Here is a 16,047-nt window from a genome sequence, read left to right on the forward strand (position 1 = left end):
TAAAATGGCAGCACAATCTTTTGATCAGCAATTTGTATTGAACTGTGTGTGGGTGTGGGTGTATGTGCGTGCCTCTGTGTGCCTGTGTGCATGTGTGTGTGTGTCCTACTTTCATTGAAGAAGTTCTTTCAGTAGTTTCTACTTTCTACTTTCATTTCTCTGATATTTTTTTTATTTTACCTCCTGCAGCTTCCCACTCCACCATACTGTATATGGATGTAACCATTGAGTCAAAAGCATCATAACAGGAATTTGTATGCTTACACATCGTTATATTTAGTGGGAGGAAGGAAGGACCGGTCTTTCTCAGGTGTGAATTATCACAGGTATAAAATACACGGATTTCTTAATTTCAGAGATTAATGAAAATATTATATGCCTCTGTAAAATAAGGTGAACCAGTATTTCTAAGCTCCCAGATGACCTTAACCTCCCCCGCCTCCCGCCCGTGTAAAGCAGTGTTCAGTCTGACAGCGTAGCGGAGGCGTAGGGGACGGCCGCCGCTAGGCTACGCTGGAGCCGCCGCGTCCCCCCGGCGTTTGGCGGCTGAGTGATAAGAGCGGCCCCGCCCCCCCGCCCCTCAGCCCCGCCTTCCCGCACCAGCTGCCTCGGTCACCGCCCAAACAGGAAGTGAAAGGAAACATGGGGGGGGGGACGTGAATTCAGAACAATCGGCGCACAAACCCCCAACCCCCCCTCCCTCCTCCCCTCCCATATTTAAGAGAGACAACAGCAGTCTTCAGATAAATGTTGTTTTATTCACAGCCATAGAAAATATTACATTACATTGCACAACAGTTTGGATAACCTAGCTTAACGTGTTTATGGGAAAGAACTTGTGAACATAAAATTGCTTTATTGAAATGGAATGAAATTTATGCATAACTAGCATAGTTGCAACTTTAATATCACCAACGGGCTCTCTGCTTTGTTTCGTCCTACGTGCACAGCTCATGTGACCTGTAGAGGGCAACACCATGAGTTGTCACACGCGAGTCTGAAACAAAGTGTTCCTCGTTTTCCTCTTCTTGCGGGTTTTTTTCTTCGGTCGTTTTCACAGTAGCCAACAGTACACTCATCCATAAAGTAGGAAACACTACACTGTGCCGTGGAGTTTAGTAGTGCTTTCTACTTTATGGATGACTGCACTGTACTTCCGAAGGTCTTTGTCGATGGATCGCCTCCGGTCCTTCTGTTCTTGTCAACTCCTCTCACCCACCATCCCCAACCCCCCCCTCCCCCCCCCCTCCCCCCAGTAGAATGAACAACAAGTACGCAATGGTAATGGTTTCACTTCTTAAAGACTATGCTGGCCATGTTGGCCCAATCGAGACAAAGACAGGCGTGGTATCAATGAATTAAGAACAGTAACAGAAAGACTTTAGATGTCATGATCTCATGGCTGCAAATGAGAATCCACTATATTTCCGGTATTCTCTAATGGCCTGTTCTGCTTAATCTGTAACTTAGAGAAACAATTACATTTCTTCCATGTTCCATGAAACCTGTTTGTAGGCTTACAAAATAGCAAAAAGCAGCTAAAGAATTAGGTATTTGTTAGTACTTTATTCATACATTTTAACAGATTTGTACGAATGCTATTTTCACACCAACAGGATCAAGCAACTGAAATGGTTATATTTGTAAACTGCTTATTTTACTATACTTCAAAAAAAATTGATGCCACTGCGATTAACTTATTTTGCCCACCCAAAACATTGGTTTTGTGGCACCTGAGCACTGAATTCAGGATTGGTTTCACAAAGTGACAAGGAGTAAGATCAGTGCTTTCACATGCAATCTTCCCGGAACTGCTTTTCACATGGAAGCCATCTTGTCTTGCGTGAGTTAGCATAATTTTCGTTTACAGAACAAAAGCCATGCAATCAACTCAGTTTTTCTCCTCAAAATACGTAAAATTTAATAATAAATGTTGAGAAAATAGTTAAATTCAAACATATTTCCAATACTTCATTGATTAGAAAGAAAACCAACAATTGTAGTTCGCTATTTCTCTATTTCCATTTCGCTAAATGACAAAATATTTACACCCCTGAAAATGAAAAAGGCTTTGAATGGTAAAACTTACCATTCTAAAAGTCATGTACTTGCACATTGTCAGGTTCTTAACATCGTTAAAAGAAAAAAGGTCAATTCTGAAAGTTTCAAAAGCAAATGGCTACAAGTGACCTCATTTTAATCAGAAACACAAAGCCATGTTTTCCACATAAATATTTTAAATTAAGCTAAAAAAAAATAATAATTTAAAAAGTCAAAAACGGACGAAGGTGTCCGGAGGTCTTACCAGGCGTCTCTTTTCGGTCGCAGATGAAATGGGTTGCAGGAGGAGAACTGGTCTCCTTTTTAACCCTCTCTTGACCACGTGGTATAAACCACAGGAAGAGGTCTAACAGTCGCATGCGTGCGCTCACACACATGCGCAGCCCGGCTCCTATTGGGCCTAGGAGTACACGCCGAACACAGACCCGCTCTCCCTTTTATGGGCATAGGCTTTATTGTAAAGAAAGAATTTAGAGGGAGAAAAAAGGCAAGCGAATGTACTAAATTTTTTACCCGTAGAAGACAAAGTGCTTTGAACGTGGACATCTTGAAGCTTGACACCAGATGACTGGACAGTAGCCTGTAGCCTGTGGATGTTCACCTCTCTCAGCTGCTTCACATGTATTCCTATGGAACCTGGGCCCCACTGGGACATGTCTTATTAAATTTGCATCGTTAGCAGTTTGTTTGCATGTATAACATAAAAAAAGGTGTAACAATAGAAATATAACTTGCTTAAATTAGTTTCTCTTTCAATTAGTTTCTCAAAGTGAAGGCTGAAGTGAAGGCCCTAGTCTTCCACTGCACTGGTATACTGAGCTGGACTCACAACTGTGGCTGTCTATGGCATGCTTATGTAAGATGAGGTGAAATAGATTACATACAGTAAAATGGTGGTTTGATAGTGATTGTTCACTTGATCCTGCAAAATGACAGGCATTTCGTAAGGCAGCCATATTTATTAGTATGCCCAATATACAAACCTGTTAATATATGAAGTGTCTGGAGGCCTCAGTGTTGCAAGTGTGAACTCAGAACATACACCATAGAAGTACAAACCTCACCAGTCATACGTGAGTGAGATTGGCTTCATTTGACCTAATTTATCATAATTCTGTCATAATTTAACATGTATGACTTGGCAGGGTTGAGGGATCTCCTTAAACCTAATCATGCACATTTCCATTCCACGAAGCAATGGGTTGATGAGAAGTGACTCGCATTGTTGCAATCCCGTGTGCCATTCTTTCACTGGCTTCTGAAGTATCTAGTCTAAGGGGATTCCTCTTCAACATGCTGGTGTATTTCCTGGCCAGACAGTTAGTAGCGTTTGCTCCAACTGCCTGCTCAAATGTAATTATAAGATAAAGACACATATCTGACCAGATGTTTGTGATCCACTGTACTTATAAGCAGATATTGGCATCCTCCAGAAATTATTTTTTTTAAATGAGTTTGTAATGGGATGGCTTGGTGCATTTCTGTACTCCTGTTTCCCCATCTTGTAAATGCGCGATTTCATCAGTGCAGCGTGTTGCTATGGCGAAAGATTTTGACAAGAGGAAGGGGCCGCCGTTCCACAGCTTCTCACACATTACTACCCCGCTATTTTTAGAAGGAGGAAGCATACTTTTGTTTTAAAAAAAAAACTATAATTATGTAGTAAATGGGGAAGAGTTTGATATCATTTTAATTGCTTGCTCATTTATATTACTGCACTGTGTCCTCATTTTTACAGGTTTAAAGTATGTATAAATGAGTATATAGATTTTCAGCTTGCTTTCTTGGACTGGTGATTGCTCTTTGATTCAAACCTCCATTTTAAATTTGTTGCACTGAAGGAAACCCCATGTATTCTAATCCATTGTATTTCACATGGTCAGCCATGTTGTGCAAAAGGTTTGAAAAAAATCATTTTGTTTTGCAGAATGAGAACTATCTTGATGCATTTTGAAATGGTTTTACTGAATGGTTTCAGAAATTTAGATTAAATGTAATATTAGACATAGGGAACCTGAGTAAACACATTTTTAAAAAGTATTTCATTTATTTAATGAAAAGTTTTTCAAACACCCATATCACCCATGTGAAAAAAGTAATTGCTCCCTTGAACTACTGGTTGCACAGCCTTTAGCAGCAATAACTACATCCAAACACTTCCTATAATCAGCCTTTCACATCGCTGTGGAGGAATTTTAACCCATTCTTTATTGCAGAACTGCTTTTGTTCAGACAAACAGGTAGGTTTTTGAGCTTGTCTCAGATCCTGCCGCAGCATCTCTATTGGGTTCAAATCAGGGCATTGACTGGGCCACTCGACTTTAATTTAGTTTCCTTTCAGCCATTCTGATGAGGACTTGGTTTTGTATTTTGGATCACTGTCTTGCTGCATAACCCAATTACACTTCAGCTTCAGCTCACAGACAGATGATCGGGCATTCTTAAGAATTTTCTGGTAAAGAGCAGAATTCATGGCTCCTTCTATAATGGCAAGTCATCCAGGTCTTCAGGCAGCAAAGCATCTCTAACCATCACACTGCCGTCACCATGTTTGACTGTTGGTATGATGTTCTTCCAGTGAAATGCTGTTTTTGCTTTTTACGCCAGACAAAATGGGACCTATGTCATCCAAAAATATCCACTTTTGACTCATCTGTCCATGGGACATTATCCCAAAAGGACTGGGGGTCATCCAGGTGTTTTGTTTTTTTGCAATTGTGAGACGAGCACTGATGATTCTCTTGGTTAGCAGTGGTTTCCATCAATGGCTTTTTTGTTTAAACCTAGCTCAGAAAAAACAATGCAGAATGTTCATTTTTGACAGTATTGTCATTAATTTTTAACCAGGATTTGTCCAGTGTCGTGGCTGTGTCTGCATTTTGTATCTAAGCCCACCGTGGAGAGCTTCAAGCATCTGTATCCACTCAAATAAATTAAAAAAAATCTATTTTTTTCTTTAGTTAAGAAAAAAAAAACTTCCACCTGCAGTGTGTTTGAGCTTCTGTTACTTTGTTTCGGTCGTATGTTCAGTAATTCTGACTCTTGTAAAACAAATTCCCAAGGGCTGCCTTTCAGAGAAGACCAGGATTATGCCTGTATTCAAAAGGGTTCAAGAACAGTAACCATTTTATTTTGGGTATGTCCTTTTTAGGCTAAAAAAAGGAGGCAACACGTAAGGGGTTAATTTAACGGAATGTTGTTAGAAATGGAGCGTGCTCAAAGTGCATTGCTAAAATAAAACATGGTTGCCGTGTGTCCATTTTTATTTCTTTAAAGTTTGTTTTGGTACAACGTGTCGTGCATTGAGAGGTTTGAATCTTTGATGAGCACCTGTTGTCACCGGTATTACCGTAAATGGGGCGGGAGTGCTGGGCATCAACACTGTTGACAGGGGCTGTCAAACATCTGTTTGCAATAACTGACAAGGATGAGAATCCCGATCCCAGTGCATTCCAGAATCAGTATAGGTCTACATTGTCACATTTCGTTTCTCCCAGAAGTTGGCAATGGGCTGTTGTTGAAATGTGTAGGCCTATACAAATAACACATCAGGCTACATTGCGGTTGAGAGTTACCATCAAAAACTCAAAGAAAGCACTAAAATTGGAGGAAATCGTTGAAATGGCAAAACGTGGGGAAGGTCACAGAATACGTGGCATCTCCTTCCGTGACTAACACACGGTCGTGACCTCCTATCCCCTGTGAATTACGCCCTCGTACCAATGGAAGTTAAATTTGTAAAATGTTTTTTAAAATTTTATAATTAAAACTACTGAACTACCAGGTATCATATATTTGCAGTTCGTATGTTTTTCTTTCACTGAAAATTAATATTACCTTAAATAAGGGATCTGAATGGAGGCGATATAGGTTCAGCCTGCATAAGTAGTGATTTTAGGGCTGTATTAATAATGGGGTGTTACTTGTTATTTATTGTTATGCTTTTCTTTATAATTACCCACTTTTGCTTTTATTTGTAAAGTCATAGAACAAGGTTTAAACATTTATTCATAAAATTAGGTAATATCCATTATGTGAACATATTACTACAGTTTTGTGTTTTCTACTTAGTAATTACAGATGGGAAATGTTTGACTGACATAAATATAATAGGAAAAATGCAAGCTGAAGTAGATAGTTTAAAGTACCAGCAATCCACTACAAACTGATGTAGCTTTTAGCTTGTCAAAGGCTTCCTAACTGCCTTGCAACAGAGAAAAGGTTCAAACGGAGATGTTTTGGCTGATAGAGCTTGTTCAGGAACTACCTATGTTGAAAAAACACAAATGTTATTTCCTGTATGAACACTGCCAGCACGTCATTTTCAAGATAAGTGTATTTGCTAAGAAAGGGTTCATGAGAAAGACAGTCAAGAACAAAACCTATAACTTAACTTTTTTTAGTTGTCAAAAACCTTTTGATTAATAAGGCTGATAAAGGATAAACCTGGTCATGACATGCTGCAAATTCATTATGTTTGATAATGAAATAGTATGTTAATGGACAGTTATTCAATATGATCATACCAGAGAATGCCATGAAATCTCCATTCTTAAAGGCCAAGTACTATAATATTTAGATGCGAGTTAAAAATCATTCCCTCAGTGGGGTATCAGTACAGACATTGCACATTTAATAATTTATGCATATATAACAAGACTTCCTTGTCCAGAAGCAGTTAGGAACTGTGTAAATCAATTACAGAAAATGCATACAGAAAGAACAACTTATATTAATTCATTTACCACACAAAAGTAAAAGTTATTTATTTTTAATCAAATGAAGGGGACCTAACATGGTGTCAAATTTTACTTCAGAGGAATTGATCCTGATGTCTCACTAGGAAACAACGCCCTGGAAAAAGGTTGTCAGTGAGTGAAAAGAGTGAAATATCTGAATATGTGACCTTTTTAAAATTTGAATCTCAAAAAAATAAAGGTATGTAAGGGAGCACTTTTTAACAAGTCTGTAACCGCTTCAGTTTCTGTGTTCTGATGCAGGGTCTCTGCTGTGACAGGGGGGCTGCTTTTTCCTGTGACCTCTTTTACACTGACGCCGGATGCTTCAAACAACAGGAGGGAAAAAAAAAAAAAACTTCATGTTAGCCACAGAATAAACTTCGTGTCGTCTTTGGGGGAGATATTTGCGCTGGTACCTAGGCAACTGTAACCTCAGAGTTATGTTCAGTGAGCAGAGGAGGAAGTGGGGAGAGGGGTGGAGCACACCGAGCTTTGAGAAGAACTTTTTAAAAAAAGTTAAAAAAAAAAAAAAAAAGATCTGACAGCACAACTATCATTTCAGCAAAAGTGCCGCGCCTTGCACCTGAACAGTGAAAAGGCACGATTGTGAATGCGCCAACTGCTGCTATGTTCTAGAGCTTTGTGTCATTTTCATGTTGGTGACTTAGAAGGCCTCTAACTTTTTTTCAGAATTAGAAAGGCCAGTGGAGGCTTAACTTCTAAATCTACCATGAAACTCACCAGATCAGTAACATGTCTGTTATAGCCTAGTTAACACGAACATGGTGGCCAGTTCTCTCCTGTTACGCAACCGGGGTTATTCCTGTAGGCCTATTTCGACAAATGCTGTCGCGTGCAAGTGCAACACTCAAACTCATGTTGTTTTGCAACAAGCAAGAAACTGAAAGGCATAACATTGGCTTTGTGCAGTTTCTTGCAACTTAATTCTGTTATAACAGAATATAACTTTGAGAAAATTGTGTTATGTAATTTAATATATTCTGTGCTTATTGAATTTAGTTGGTGATGGTCAGTGTTTTAATAATCTTGACTTTGCTTAGATACCAAATACTAAAATGGGTCGTTTAACACTGAAACCTCTGACATAATAAAGTATTAATATGTAAATCATCATAAGATTCATTTTCTTGCCAAATGCTCATATATTCACTGTACAGTTTATCTGTTTATGTACTATAGCCAGTTATTTACTGAGAAAATTCATTTTTTGCGTACTACAATAAGTTTGGAACTGAGCCTGTAATCTCTTGTTTCAAGTCTTGTTCAGTGTAGATTTCTAGTGATAAAGGTATTCCTGTATTGTTGTATTCTAATGTTATGCTATTGTGATAGCTAATGCCTTCTCTACCATTATGCATGTAATATATGACAAAGGTTTTATAAGGATGTTATGTCATCTAGAAATAAAATGAGCTGCCATGGACTAAACCAACAGTCTAACAATTAATAATAAATAAGTAGTTTTATGTGAGTATGTTTATATGGTAACCTAATAGAATTCTTGATGGATGGAAGCTGGAAAAGCATTTCCCTTCTATGAAAGAGTCCTCTCCACAGTCAAGAAGCCATTAATATGTCTGCCATTATTTAATTCACAAAATTCAAATTCAAATGAAAAATGTACCACTGATTTTGACTTATTGGATATAGCTGTGGAAGATTTTAAAGGCCTCTGATTGAAAAGTCAAATTTGTAGGGAAAGAAGGAGAGAGATGTATCATAGGTGAGCTTGTTGGGGGGTGGGTGGGGGGAGAGGGGGGTTAGGGGCACATGTGGCCAACAGGGTGCATAGGGATGTTTCTGTGTGTGTGTGTGTTCCAGAAAGGGGGGCAGGGGGCGATCTGTGAAAGAAGGTTAGCAGAACTCTGTGTGAAAGTGCAGGTCCCCTGAAGCCTTAATGCCCCTGCAGACAGACGTTATCAGACCCGGCAGCCATTTCCCCTCCCTGATACAGCTACTTTTCCCCCCGTAGCCCCACTCTCACACCCTCGTCCTTGGCCCCCCCACCCATCCAAGAGCTGTATTACCAACAGGGTCTCTTTCCCTGGCTTTATTTTAGCCTGAGTATTGCAGCACTGCCACAGTTGTGCAACAGTTGTGTGTGTGGGGGTGTTGCCATGTCATGTTCAGGTACTGACTGAAAACTGGAGGCCTCTAAGTAGTCAGACATTGCAGTAAACTTAGCACAACAACTGACAGGAAGACACAACACGCAGAAATAAGCATTGTGGGGGTAGGTGTCCAATTTTCTTCTGTTTGCACACTTGATTTTGCTTGTGTTTGATAACTCTTAGCTAACCTGTTGATTCACCCCAGCACCAATTAAATTGCAATTGTACACAAACAATACACTAACAAGATTTATACACCTGCTTATGAAGGACTTCTATCTAATTGGACGCAAAACAATGCAGACTAGATTTTTTTTTACAGCAGTTTAAAAGCAGAATTTTCCAATGGCTGCTCAACCAGTATTTAAAATAACTGCCTGAGCTGCAGACAGCTGAAGTGTATGGACTCACTTATATGCTCACTTGCTCACTTATATGCTGTTCATTCTGGCAAGCTGCACCTGGCTCTCCTGTTTTATCACACCCGTCAATAGAGACTAACTAGTATACTCATTTCTCATGTTGCTCAAGAAAAAAAACGTATTGCGGGCAAACATGTTGTCTCCTGGAAAGCAGGCGTGGAGAGTCGAATGTCTGGAACACCACTGGGTGGCATTGAGCCTCAGTCTGAGATAATGTTTGCTTGCAGCTTCCCACTTTTTGTCTTTGTGTTTGTGCTGACACGTTCGTTGTGGCTCCACTGCCAACAGACGCCGAATCGCGGTGAGGTGAGGTTCATTTTGGAGAAAAGAGATCCCTCCCTGATGGCTCACTCATTTCGATGTGTTCGCCGAGACGGCGAGGCAAAGTAAAACAGAAACTAAGAAAGGGACAAAAGGAGAAAAAGGCCGTCGGAGTTAAATGTGCTGTCAATAATGCTGGCGTGTGACATTCCCCGAAGAGGCTTAGACATCGCCAAATATGGGCAAAACAGTCGCAGGAGCCAGCCAATGGAAGCCAGGCTTGCGGGCCCAGTGAGTTCCAGCGAGAATCTGACAAAGAGAGCTCACTCATTTGTGGAGTAGACATCGAAAGACGTGCCTAGGGCTGTGCGGGTTGAGGGGGAGGAGCTTTCCATTTCTGTAGGCCTGTGGTTTGGGTCTCTCTGTGTGAAGAAAAGCAATAGCGGGCTCCCAGGTTTTGTTCTGAATGGCAGATTTCACTGGGTGATGCATTCTTTCCACAGCGCATTGCACCGTGCACCCCTCCCCCAATTTACCTTAACTTACTACCGAGAGGTATCAGTAAGCCTGACAGGAAGTGGACTCCATTTTGTTTCTTCATGTTCACCATGTCCATGTCTTACTGATACTGTAGCATTTATTTGATGGGCTGTTTCATTCATATGAAATATTGTAAAGCTGTCACAATTTGTTCTGAATTTTAAAACCAACCTAACTAAAACACATAGGCCCGCACATTAATATTCTGAAAATGTGACACATACAGATATATTCATACTTGTACTGCATAAATACTTGTTTGTGTGATTGCTTATTAACCGTTACATATGAGTCTGGTGGCCCCTTATAAAATATTTTTTTGGAAATAGCACGTCGAGAGACAAACATTATTGTCTATCATCCACATATTTTTTCAGAGAAATTAGTGAGACGTTCTACCTTTGTATGACAGGAAGGAAGGGAGGGAGTGGATGACTGTGGTTTTGGTAAAGTTAAATTCACAAAATCTCATTTGATTATCAACCACCCTTGACCTAGTCTCTTCACTGGGCGCACATTTCAAACCGTTACAAAATGTGTCGGGTGCAGCTGTTCACAATTTGTGGCATGTGACACGATAACAGTCATCTTGTCATCTTGTTCAGTTGCACTGATCTCGAATAGAGAATGCAGGTCCCCCTGCCAACACGTGCATTTTTATGGACCTGATACATGCCCCCTTCTTTAGTGTATAGAAAGACATTAGTCACAGTGGCAGGTAAAGAAGCACTGTTAAGTGTACTGGCGAGGGGAGGTCATTAGAAATGACACATATGTAATAACACTTTAACTTATACATTCCCCCAAATTCCATCAATGTTCAAGTTGAATTTGTGTGAATAATGATGGGTAGGAATGTGTTCATATAACCTTACAAGCATGCAATATTATATGCCATTGATATTGTATACTTGTTTGCCCTTTTACTTTTGTGTCTATTCATTACTGAAGTCAAGCAGTCAGATTAATTTGTTAAAAGATGGAAGACATTTCTAATGAGGGGGATATAATAATTTTGTCTTGCGCTGCTGGTTCCTAGCTTAGAGAATCCATATCATAAGTAACCTGGTTAAATATTATGGTGACGTTCACTGTTGTTCTTTAATTTTTTTAAGTCTGATCTCTCCAGTGTCACACACACAGACACACACACACAGAGACGCACACACACATATGCACATGTGCAAGCTTGAACATTTTGTCCTAGGTAGCTAATTAAATACTGACCACTTCAATTGCAATGGTCTTACCAAACCAAGTTATACTTGGTCCTGGCCCCAGAACAAGTCAATTAGACTGTCCCGCTACATACACTGAGCACCATAATTCATTGGACAGTGACACATTTTTTTGTTATTTTGGTTCTGTACTCTAGCACTTTGAGTTTGAAAGGATACAATGACAGTGAGGTTGAAGTGCAGACTGTCAGTTTTAGAAATGACAGCACCTTTTGTACATGGTTCCCCCATTTTAAGGTACTACAAGTATTTGTTGAATTGGCTTCACAGATGTGTTTCGTTAGGCAGGTGTATTCATTTGTGTCGTTAGTGAATGCAGAAGAGAGCTGTTGATGTCTAGTCTTGATTCTAGACTTTGCAATTGCCTTTGGAGATTGTTGTTGGGGTGTGACAACATGAGGAAGACAGCAGTGTCGATACAAATTAAGCTGGCCGTCATAAGGCTCAGAAATGAAAATCAATCAATCAGGAACATTGCAAAAACCCTGGGCATGCCCAAGTCAACAGTTTGGTTCATCATTAACAAGAAAAAAACAACTGGTTAACTCAATTGTGTCAAAAGACCCGGTAGACCGAGGAAGACCACTGTAGTGGATGACCGGAGAATACTCTCTATGGTGAAGAAAACCCCCCTGACAACAGACCAACAGATCAAAAATGACTGGACATTTTCTGTAACAATTTTCTGTTGCAAAGCGGAATTTGTGGTCTCTTCAATAATGGCAAGTCATCTAGATCCGGAGGCAGCAAAGCATCATCACCATCACACTACCACCACCATGTTTGACTGTTGGTATGATGTTCTTACTGTGAAATGCTTTATTTGCTTTACACCAGACAAATTGGGACCCATGACATCCAAAGGATTCCACTTTTGACTCATCTGTCCATAAATCATTATTCCAAAAGGCCTGGGGATCGCCCAGGTGTTTTTCTGCAAATGTGAGACAGGCATTGATGTTGATTTCCTTGGTTAGCAGTGGTTTCCACCTTGCTACTCTCCCATGAATCTCATTTTTACCTGGTCTTCTGGGATCTTTCGTGACTTCCTGGATGAGTTGTCACTGCAACCTAGGAGAAATTTTGGCAGGCCAGCCACTCCTGGGAAGATTCACCAGTGTTCCAAGTGTTCTCCATTTGGAGATAATGGCTCTCACTGTGGTTTGGTGGAGTCCTAGAGCTTTAGAATTGGCTTTATAACCCTTTCCAGACTGATATATTTAAACTTTTTGTCATCTGGAATTTCCTTTGATTGTGGCATAGTGTGCTTGTAGAAAATTTGGTGTCTCCTTCACACTAATAGTAAGATTCAATGAGTGAGGTTTAGACTCAACAGGACTAGCGGCAATCAAGCCTGACTGTGTTCAATCAGCTGAATCTAATCATCAATTAAATTTGGTTAATTAGTTGATTGAGTGAGGGGGGCAATTACTTTTTCACATGGGCGATATGGGTGTTTGATAACTTTTTTATGGAATAAATTAAATATTAATTTGAAAATTTGTTTTGTATTTACTGAAGTTCCCTTTGTCTAATGTTGCATTTTGTCTGAATATCTGAAACCATTTCACAGCACTGTAAGTTGGCTATTTCATTATATGGAGACAAATATTTTGACAACTGCCATGTCACCTGTATAATAATCATTCATTTTAAATGGTTTCTTCTTAGTGGATCTATTCCTGAGATTGTGGGTGAGTCAGTTTTGGGGAGGCATGCATTGCTGGCCGAGGTCTTCATAATCTTTTCTGGTTTAACATATTTTATTAGTGGATGTCTCCAGTCATGCTGTGCACATAGTACACATCCTGAATCAATGAACCTGTTTGACTTCATTTCTCAATGCACACATCGGTGTGAGGATGGTCAGTGAGCCACGTTATCACATTCAATCACTCTGGGACAATGTATACATTAACTTCATAACCAGGTAGTGCATTGTGTATTGGGGAAAAATATTTGAAGTAATGTCACTTCGTTGTACGTCGCTCTGGATAAGAGCGTCTGCCAAATGCCTGTAATGTAATGTAATGTAATTTCACAGCCAAGGCTTTCAAGCATGATCTATTCTGAAAGCCGGCCGCATGGCATCTAATATAGAAATGCTACCCGAGCCAAAAAGGTCATCCTGTTGATAGCATGGAAGATTTGTGCAAACTCTGCAGATCAGAAGAGACATTGGAAGAAAACATAATGTGAAATGCAGTACTGAGAATTCAAATGTTTATTTTTTTTAAAAAACAGGACCATATATTAAACCTTTTCTGGATTCTTTCATTGGGCAATGATATCATTTTTTATTATTAAAAAAAAAGCTATATACTGTTCTGATAAACATTTCAGTTACAGTGTGAAAAGTGTATTTAGCTGACGGTGTGTGTGTGTGTGTGTGTGTGTGGACATGTGCATGTGAAACCATTATGTAACACAAGAATGTTGATATCGCTATTTGGCCTGTTTCCTGAGAAATTGGTTGTATAAACTTTATTGACCAATGAATGATTACACAGAGTGGAAAGTATTACATCGCAGTCTCACCCTGCAGAATTTTATTATTTTTTTTTTTTTTTTAATCAAACTCGTACATCATGAAGGCAAAATTCTGGCTCTCCTGAGCGGTCTGAAATCCTCACACTAGGCTTATCAGCTCTCAGGGCTACCTGCTGCAGTGCAGCAAAGTGTGATGTGGGAGGAGTGACAGCAGAGGACCGAGCAGCCTGCAAACCTCCACCCCCTCCTCCATTCTTCAACTGTTTGATGTGGCGAACCGAAGCGTTCCATTGTGAGCCCGACTCCAGGGTACCCTGCCCGTAAGAGAGTCTTTTCCTGTACACTCACAACCGTCTGAAAACAGAAATTCAGTTTTGTCATTAAATGTCATAAAAATTTCAATCAGATCATTAGGCTAATCTCCCTCACGTTGAAGGTTGCTGCTAACTAGCGTTCTGAAAAACAGCAGAATTGTTTCCTGTGTAGAATGTTGCTTTTCACGTGACATATTTGGCCATTAATTTGTTTTTAGGCTGCCAGGCCAGCTAACCACAGGTGCACAAGAAATGAAGATGTTATAGAGCAGTGGGAACCCGCAATTTACCTAATCAAGCCAAATCACGTAGCATGCAGGTTAGACTCTCAAGAGCTCCTCATTAACCGTAAATGTTGGCCAAAAAAGGCCTTTGGGCTTTAAGCTAAATTAAGATAAAATTATATGTTTGGAGGATCTGTATCTGAAGAACACTTCTGCATTCTTATATTCACTCTTTTGAGTTATGTGCTGTAGCCCACAAAACACGGAATGATTTTTATTTTCAATTTTACACACTAAATCCTTTATTTCAGCTTAATTTAATGTTTGCCGTGGTTCTCCACCACAGCTATGGAAGCTTCAAGAAGATTTTCTGATGCAACATCCTGACAAGCGTTTCCTCTCTCGTCGAGTCCAATGAAACAATGCCACCTTGTGTAACTATACTGAACAAAAATATAAACGCAACTCTTATTTTTGCAGCCATTTTTAATGCATTTAAATAATAGCTCAAAGACTTGTTCTATGTGCACAAAGATCTTATTTCTCTCAAATTTTGCCCACAAATTTGTTTATATCACTGTTAGCTAGCATTTCTCCTTTGTCAAAATAATCCATCTCCTGCACAGGTGTGGCATATCAAGGTGCTGATTGAAAGCCATGATCACTACACAGGTGTTCCTTATGATGGGGTCAATAAAAGGCCTCCCTAAAATATTGAGTTTTTTGTTGTTCAACACCATGTCACAGATGCCTCAAGAGTTAAGAGATCATGCAATTGGCATACTGACTGCATGAATGTCCTATAGAGCTGTTGCCAGACTAATGGGTGTTCATTTATCCACCATAAGCTGCCTCCAGCGTCATTTCAGAGATTTTGGAAGTTCGTCCAACAGGCCTCAAAACCGCAGACCACGTGTAACCACGCCAGCCCAGGACCGCCACATCTGACTTCTTCACCTGCGGGATCGTCTGAGGCCAGCCACACGGACAGCTGATGAAACCGTTGGTTTACACAACCGTAGAATTTCTGCACAAACTGTCAGAAATCGCCTCAGGGAAGCTCATCTGTGTGCTCGACATCCTCACCAGGGTCTTGATTTGCCTGCGGATTGATGTAACAATCGAAGTGAGTGGGCAGGAGCTTACTGGCACTCTGGAGAACAGTCTTCTTCACTAATTAACTGTTTTATTTTTATTTTTACTGCTGCTCGTTGTTTCCTTGTATTGACCCATGTATGTTGATCTGTTGCCTCTGACATATAACTACCTTGTCTGTGAGTTTTGGAGTTGTGTGTATGGACTGAGTAAGCTGCAAATGAATTGCCCTTCTTGGGATCAATAAAGTTGTCTGATTCTGAATCTGATGAATCACGGTTTCAGCTGTACAGGGCAGATGGCAGGCAGCATGTATGGCGTCGGGTGGGTGAGCGGTTTGCTGATGTCAACGTTGTGAACAGAGTGGCCCATGGTGGTGGTGGGGTATTGGTATGGGCAGGCATGTCCTATGGGCAGAGAACTCAAGTGCATTTTATCCATGACAATTTTAATGCACAGAGATATCGTGATGAGATCCTGAGGCCCATTGCTGTACTAATCATTCACCGCCATCACCTCAAGTTTCAGCAT

At 40.2% G+C, this 16,047-nt stretch overlaps 1 long non-coding RNA gene across 1 annotated transcript; it reads left to right on the forward strand.

The window, feature by feature from the left end:
• The first annotated feature begins 8,896 nt into the window (after positions 1-8,896).
• LOC118235208 lies at positions 8,897-15,785 on the forward strand. The gene is made up of 2 exons (XR_004766807.1): positions 8,897-9,054; positions 15,270-15,785. It is a non-coding gene; the product is annotated as an uncharacterized LOC118235208 (long non-coding RNA).
• Positions 15,786-16,047: the final 262 nt, after the last annotated feature.

This window comes from Anguilla anguilla, chromosome 9 (genome assembly GCF_013347855.1).
Source record: "Anguilla anguilla isolate fAngAng1 chromosome 9, fAngAng1.pri, whole genome shotgun sequence".
NCBI classification, from domain to species: Eukaryota; Metazoa; Chordata; class Actinopteri; order Anguilliformes; family Anguillidae; genus Anguilla; species Anguilla anguilla.